The 8,652-nt window shown below is 36.4% G+C and overlaps 1 pseudogene; it reads left to right on the plus strand.

Moving 5' to 3' along the window:
* The first annotated feature begins 7,032 nt into the window (after positions 1–7,032).
* Positions 7,033–7,614, plus strand: LOC114306496 (uncharacterized; annotated as a pseudogene).
* Positions 7,615–8,652: the final 1,038 nt, after the last annotated feature.

Genomic DNA, 8,652 nt, shown 5'->3' on the forward strand with positions numbered 1-8,652 from the left:
ATCATGGAAGCCATCCACAAAGGAGAGTGTGCAGCCCATATGAAGACATAATACAGGCTAGAAAGATCCTTAGACAGGGATACTATTGGTTAACCATGGAGGGAGATTGTATCCATTTTGTTAGAAGATGCCACAAATGTCAAATCCACGCCAATCGTATTAATATCCCGCCATCAAAACTCTACAACATGATTTCACCTTGGCATTTCTCAATCTGGGGCATAGATGTCATCGAGGCAGTCACACCAAAGGGTTCAAATGGGCCTTAGTTTATCTTGGTTACTATTGATTATTTTACCAAGTGGGCTGAAGCATAATTGTTTTCAATGTTAAAAGCATCACACGTGACCAAATTCACCAGGAATAACATCATCTGTAAATATGGGGTGCCAAACGAAGTAATCTCAGATAATGGCTCACACTTCAGGTGAGAAGGGGTAGTACTATTTGAGAAATACAATGTGGCTTTTCACAAGCCATCAACGTATAGGCCACAAAATAATGTAGTCGTTGAAACTGCAAATAAGAACATCAAGACCATTCTACGTAAGACAATGGAAACTTACAGAGATTGGACAAACAAATTGTCTTTTGCACTTTGGGGATAGAAGACATCAATCCGAACGTCTACAGGAAAAACCTCTTAATCTTTAGTATATGGAATGGATGTTGTTTTGCCGATTAAGATAGAAGTGTGTTTGTTAAGGATTATGGTTGAATGTCAGATAGCAAAAAGTTGATTGGCAACAGAACCGATTTGAGGAGCTGATGCTATTTGATAAGTAAATATTGAAGGCGTTATACCAGTTCAACGGTATCAATGCAAGATTGCCAAGACATTCAACAAAAAAAGTCAGATCTAGGAATTTAAAGGAGGGAGACTTAGTGTTGAAGGAAAATCGAGCTCTTATCCACGATCGTAGGGGCAAGTTCAAATCCAATTGGACGGGTCCTTATATCATCAAGTCAATCTGGTTAGGGAGAGCAGTCATTCTTATGGATTTGGATGGTTTGGAGTTCTCACAACCAATTAACATAGATAAGCTAAAGAAATACTATCTTTGACAGGCTCTCTCGGGCGAAAACCTAAAAGGGCAACCCAAGCAAAAGTTAAAGTATAAAATAAAAAATAAAAAAACAATAATAAAATGGAAAATGAAAAAAAGTAAAAAAAAAATAAAGAAAAAACAAATGAAAAAAGCTTGCAAGGTCAAAAACCTGAAAGGGCAGCTTTGGTAAAAGTTAGAGCACAAAAGGAGAGTGTTAATACTTAAGTAAACCTTAGCCCGAAACTACATAAGGCTTGATTCCTATCTTTGGGATACGTAGGCAACTTCATCTTGAAGTTCGGCCCTAATCATTTATCAACTCACTCATCCCATCCATGTTTGATTAGTGTATCTTTATTCAACTCAGCTATCCTATCTATGTTTGGTTGACTCGTCTCATTCGATTCAGTTGTCCTATTTCTCCTTCATGATGAGTTCAATTGCAAGAAAAATTCAGTTGTACATCTCAAGGGTTGATTTCATGTTGGTTGGGTAGTGGTCATTTGCAAAAACAGATTTTGAGGACTTTTTATGAAGTTGAGAAAATTATTTCATTTTTGCAAAAATCAAACCATTCATTGGACCCAAAAAAATAAAAATTCCATTGCTCACAACTTGACTTACATGACTTCAAAACAGAATGTGGAACAACCATGCTAATCTAACTGTCATGTTGATCAGAATCTTTTTAGCAGAAAACCAAAACAAAAAAGAAAAAGTCAAAGTGATGAACTAGGATACGGTTGAGTCAGGTTTTTTGTCCTTTCCCCGCACTCTTGGGTCCTCATCGCCTTAACTTATACTTTTTCTTTAAGTCGAGAATTCGCTAGAAAATCCATAGTAATTATCTCCGGCGATGTCCTTCAGTTAGGCAGTCGACTGGTGATGTTTTGTTTTGTGCCCATTTTATTTCAACAAGCGTAAAGGGGTGCGTTTGGGATGATTTTTGCTTTGTTTTCCTTTCATTGAGTTATATTTTGTGTTTTGGCCCGTTGTAGGCTTAATATTCAATTCAGAACTCATTGAAAGCAACCATTCTCAATTTCAAAATTCAAAACAAAATGGTTTTCATGCTCAAGTGCTATTCACGCCATTCGAATTTCCAAAACAAAGCTCTTTTTATTAAATGTGAGGGATCAAACCCCGATTAAAGTTGTACAAACGAGAGTTGAAGCTATAAGTGTCCACTCCCAAGCAAAAACATAGAAAGAATAAAAAAATAAAAGACAAAAATACAAACAAAAAACAAAAAAGAAAATCAAAAAGAGAAAGAATACAAGCAATGTTCTCGGTTTTCGGCGACTTGTGTTTCCAGCAGCAAAGGTTACAGGTTGACGCTTTTGTTTCACCATCCATTTCCATTGTTAGTTGCTTTGCTTCGTCATTACTCTCATGAAGCCCTTGAAGACTGTACCTTAGCATTGGCAGAGCTTCTAAAAGAGATTACTCATCGCCGATCGTCAAATGAAGAGCACTAATGAATCTGGCCACGGAGGTCGGCTGTCGTTTCAGCTCTTTGTTTTTCTTTTTCAAATTGTCGATCTCTTCTCGAACATCCTTGTACATACGTTGGAGCAGGGAGAGTTGTGCGTTTAATCGATGTACTTCACTTGTCCTACCCCGCAGCCGACGGGATAACTTGGAGACTGTGGTTATGGTCTCCACACAAGACTTCAATGTGTAATGGTTGGCATCGATGTCAGACTGTGCTGCCATCAGTTACTTGACTGACAGCGTAGGAAAATTGAAAATAAGGGTAGCAATAAGGGCACTCCATCGTGGCTCAGAGGAGTTGGTGTTAGCAATTTTAATCAGGGAATCATTAAGGTCTGGGAAATGGGAAAGAGTACGATAGGAAGAGGCTGTGTTAGAGGGGAGTAACAAAGAGTTTGCAGAGTATTGGCACAGAGGGATTTTGCAGTTGTGCTTTCTGCTCTGCTCTAACTCACAGGGCTCATTTAAGAAGAGAATAGAGAAATAAGAAGCCAAAGAGGGATTATCGAGGCAATCGTTGAAAATTAGGACTGGTCCAGCTGTTGTTGGTTAGGCACTGCGATTGTTGAAATCGTGCGCCAGATGCGATAATCGAAGAAGACGAACGAGAAAGAAAGAGACAAGAACAGAGGAGAAAAAGATATGTATATATGTGTATACCATATGTATATGTATATATGTATGTGTATCTGTATGTAAATATGTATATTTATATATGTATATTTGTCTGTATGTTTTTGTGTATTTATGTGTCTGCCTGTATATACAAGTTTGTGTATGTATTTGTATATGTATATGTATATGTATATATATATATATATTGTATGTATACTGATGTATGTTGCATATATAAAAAATTAAAAAAAAAAGTGTGTGAAATAGAAAAAATACAACATAATTCAAAAAAAAAAAGAAAAATAAATGAAAAATAAATTTGTGCATCAATCAAATATGGTTAAAACCTTCCCCCTCTCTATATGAAATAAAGTTAGGTATGCCTGTTACATTACCATTTTTCCTTTCAGGTTAAATTTGTTAGGAAGTTTACTTGGTTAAAACCGTCCCACTCTTTATATGAAATACAGTTAGGTACACCTGTTGGTTATATCACATTTCCTCATTTCACGTGAAACACGTTAGGATTTCGAGATTACCTGGTTAAAACCTTCTTCCTCTCCGTATGAAATACGGTTAGGTATGCCTGTTGGTTACACCATGTTTCCTCTTTTAGCATGAAACGCGTTAGGATTTCGAGATTATCTAGTTAAAACCTTCACCCTCTCCGTGTGAAATATGGTTAGGTACGCTTGTTGGTTACTTCACTATTCCTCCTCTTACGTGAGACTCGTTTGGAGCTCGAGTTCACTATTCCTCCTCTCACGTGAGACACATTTGGATTTCAAGTTCACCTTTCTTCTCTCACGTGAGATGCGTTAGGATTTTGAGTTCACTGTTCCTCCTCTCGCGTGAGACGCGTTTGGATTTCAAGTTCACTATTTCTCTTCTCGCGTGAGACGCGTTTGGAGTTCAAGTTCACTATTCCTTCTCTTGTGTGAGACACATTTGGAGTTCGAGTTCACTATTCCTCCTCTCGCATGAGACGTGTTTGGAGTCCAAGTTCACTATGCCTCCTCTCGCATGAGATGCGTTTGGATTTTGAGTTCACCTTTCCCTCTATCATTTATATTATGGCACATTTGTATGCAATGCACTCTCTCTGTTATTTGTATGCAATGCACCCCCTATGATGCTTCATGTAATTTGCATGAGGCCTGCCTCTTACATCACCATTTTCGTATCTTTATCGTCATTCCATTGCATTTCATCGTAAAATCATGAATTTCAAAGCAACAGACTACTCAAAGCGTGTGAATCCAACTTTCAAATTGTATTTTGAGCATATTATTTGTATCTTTCCCATGAACTGTGTTGGTTTGATTCATTGGAAAGGGATACGTAGGCAACCCCGGGTTCAACCAACTGTATTTGCATTTTATTTGTTTGCGCAAGTCTTATGGCCTTATTAAAAGGGTCATCTTCGGGCTTTGACATTTACTCATGTCATGAAATGACGTATCGAGCTCTGTTGAAAAGGGGCAACTGTACACACCGTATTTTAACCGGCCCTAAGATTTCGGCGCTTTCTTTTCTTTGCCAAGTTTAAGAACAGAGCAATCATTTCCTACACTTGTCCGAAGCCACTAGTATAGCTCAAATTCCAAGCTTTCAAATTTTGGATTGAGAACATAGTTCACAACCTTAAGGGTGATCAAAAAGAAGTTTGGAAATCAAGAAATTCAATCTTTCTTTAGAAGGTGAATTTTTAATTCTATCATTTTCTTGTATTTTCTATCTTATATTTGTTTTCTTGCTTTAATTTCATATTAGTTTTGTTGTAAACTAACTGGAAGTGGTTAGTTGAGCCACATACATATTCCTTGTTTATTCTTTTCTCAGTGTTGCAACAAGATAGGTTTTGCTAGGCCTAGTTGGCCTGCCGGCTAACTAAGAACAAAGCAATCATCCTACGTTGAGCACGATAGTTTACGGCGATCCTCGAGACACATGAAGCATTTATTTTGTTTTCATTTGAGTGTTTTTTTTTTTGGTAATATTTTCTTCCTCTCTCTCTCTCATTTGGTTTGTAATTATTTATTCAAAGTGTTGTCATAATTCCCCTTCCCGCTTCTTTCTATCTCGTTCTTTTACTTGCTTTCCTTATTTGTACACAAGCATCATATTTTGTTTCGTATTATATTCATACTTTGCATCCATGTTTCATGCATCTTGATTCGGCTAAGTTTGCATTTGTGGATTTAATCAATTCCTATGTGATTATGTACGCTACCTCATGTTCTTGAGATGATTCACATGTCATATATTAGAAGCCAAATTTTTAGTTGCATCTCATGAGTGAATTGAATTATGATTTTGTCTATAAAATCATGCATATTTTGCTAACTTTGTTTTGTAGATGTTCGCAGGACGTCGGTAAATAAGTAATTTTTTGTGCTTTACCATCCCACTTGTGTGTGTTTTTCTTACTTTGTTTAGCATCCTACCATGTGGCTACTTGCTTACTTGATATATCTGTATAAATGTCGGTGGATGGAGGTTGTGTTGCTTAATTTAGAATGATGTTGATTTTCATGTTTGCAAACTCATTTGCTTTGAGTTGTACATCTTTAGAACTCTTTCAAAATACATGAAATTAGATAGTTCTAAAATGAATGGCATAGTAAATTTTAGGATTTATATGGACATATAAAGTTTATAAAACTCATATCATGATTTAGTAGAGGGCGATCTTTTGATCGGGTGAGAGGGGGTGCTCAATTAATGACCTTCCCCTCTCATACCTAAGATTCCAAGCTAAGCATCATTGGTTACGATGAACATTGTCCTTGCCACGAGTCACGGGTTTCATAATTTTCTCAAAATATTAGGTAGCGACTCTAAGATCTGGTGATGTAGTATATTTTTGGCAAAAGATTTGTAATAAAATGGATTTTCTATAAAAGTGGTCAAATCTGGACTCTAATCTATAATTCACATTGCACTCGTGAGACTAGATCAAAGAATCGAGGGTCTGAACTGTTTAAACCCGCATGGGTGTCTTCGGCTGATGTTATAACGCCCAAATTAGTCCTCGAATATTATAAAAATATTTACTAGACAAATTCATAGAGAGAATTAGCATACCTCAACCCATGGAAATGTCATCTTTTTATAATATCAAGTGACTTACCTAACAAGTAGTTTAAATCACTACAACAAAGCTAGGTTTTTACAGCTTCACATCAACGACATACGGTAAATGCAAGCTGTGATTTCTCACTTTTATGACTTGCTTTTTTTCCATGTAGGAAATAATTTTCTAACCACGACGTGTCTATTGCGTAGGTCGTGAATGCTAATAACGATGATTTTTTTACGGCCTACAATGTTAGCCGTAAATAATAAAACTTTCTATGATGTGCATATGGAATGTCGTTAATACATTAACTATACACGACACGCATACACCAGTCATTAAAAATATTGAACATTTCACGGTGTGCAAAAAGCCAGCCATTAAAAATTACACTTTGTATGATGCTTAAAAAGCCAGCCATTTAAAATATTGCACTTTCCACAACATGCAATTGCCATCGTAAAAGGTACGAGCGAAAAAGTTAGCACAAAAATGAAAATCTTAGCGCCAAACACCAAAAAATTTAAAAATAAATAAATAATCAAAACCCTAAATCTTCAGCCCCAACATCCTCTATTTCTCTCTCTCTCTCTCTCTCTCTCTCTCTCTCTCTAAGTCTCTGTCTATTTCTTTGTCTCTCTGACATTCACATTTACACTCACACAAGCACAAACCCTAGGCCACCATTCAACACCAAAAAGATGTTAGACCTCTCGATTTGCCTCAAATAATCATCAAGCCCTAACACGTCTCTCTCTCTCTCTCTCTCTCTCTCTCTCTCTCTCTCTCTCGATAATGGCAAGCACTTTCTTTTTCAATTTCCATTGCTCCGACAGCCTAAACGTCGTCAGAATCTTCGTCTACATCGCCATAGTTTGTGAGGCGATCTCATGGGTTCTAATCTACTGAACAACCTCCTACAAGTCGCTCAAATCTTCCATCAACAAAGCTTCAAAGAAGCCCAAGACCATGAAGACCGACTCTAACCCTTCCAAGCTTAGGCTCAAGAAGTCCAAGACCAAGAAGATTGATTGCGTCGAGTCCAGCCTCAAGAAGTCTAGCCACTATCTCTCCCTTTTCAAGTTCAAATCTAGCGCTGTCGTTGCTCTTGTCCTCTTCATCACCTTCGGCCTCTTAAACTCTCTTTTCGAAGACAAAGCCGTCATGAAACTTCCCTTTGTTCCTGTCAAAATTTTCCAGAAGATGAGCCACAGAGGCTTGCAAGTGGACGATTCGATTGATTATTCTATGGCGTTTTTGTACTTTCTTTGTTCGATTAGTATTCAGACCAATTTGCAGAAGTTTTTAGGGTTTTCGCCGCCGAGAGGTGTTGCCAGAGTAAGGCTTTTCCCAATTCTAGATCCCAAGAGCAATTGATCTAATCCAAATCCTAATTGATCAATTTTCAATACCCTACTTTCTTCTCAGTTATTTTGAAATTTTTGTTTTGGTTGTGTAATTATGGGATTTTCTGATGAGTACTTGGATTGATTTGAATTCAAACAAAATTTATGGATTTATCTGATACTTGATCTTTAAAATATATCCCTTGCTAGGACTACATGTGTATGTGTAGTTCTGCACTATATAATTTTGATGATATTGGTGCCAAATTTAATTGATTGATTCTAATTGGTTTTATGGTCATGGTGTTTTAAGTTTTGTGATTATTCTTGTAAGAATATAGAAATGTGGAGACAAGAGCTTGAGTAAAATTAGTAGCACTAAAATTGAATGTATGGAATGCAATTTTAGTAACAGTACGAGTATAAATAATCGAGAAGTGAGCATTGAAACTAAAAGACAACAAAGATTGAATATTTTCGTTACCTGAGTTCAATTTTTGAAAAGGATGGAGAAGTTGAATATGATGTGATCTATCGAATCGAAGTATGTTGTTAACTTCTGAAATATTATGTGATCAATGAATACTAATAGAATTGAAAAGAAAATCTTATGGTAAAGCTATTATGCCATCCTAATAGCTGGATCTTGTTGGATTGTGGAGTTAATTTGATCTTGCGTGATCCAATTTTTAAGCCATGCTTTGTTTTGTATGTGACTTGTTTTTAGGCTAAGAAAAACAAACTAGGACAATAACATTCAATCATTGTTGTAATTTTGCATAACTAGAGATTTGAAGGAAAGTTACTAACATCTGCATCTCTCGTCGTAATCCACTCCACACTTTCCAACTAGACTTTATCAAATCTCTCTCTCTCTCTCTCTCTCTCTCTCAATTTAATTGCAATTACACACTAAAATATGAGTTATTGTTTGTCTATATTTTGTAAGGACTTTTGAATAATTTTTTGATGTATAGTTGTCTTAGATTTTCTTTTGTATATGGATTGCACCTACTTGATTCCTTTTAAATATGTTTTCTACATAAAATAAAACTTATTTTGGTGGTCA

This window comes from Camellia sinensis, chromosome 10, assembly GCF_055761805.1.
Source record: "Camellia sinensis isolate YWXY chromosome 10, ASM5576180v1, whole genome shotgun sequence".
Classification (NCBI taxonomy): domain Eukaryota; kingdom Viridiplantae; phylum Streptophyta; class Magnoliopsida; order Ericales; family Theaceae; genus Camellia; species Camellia sinensis.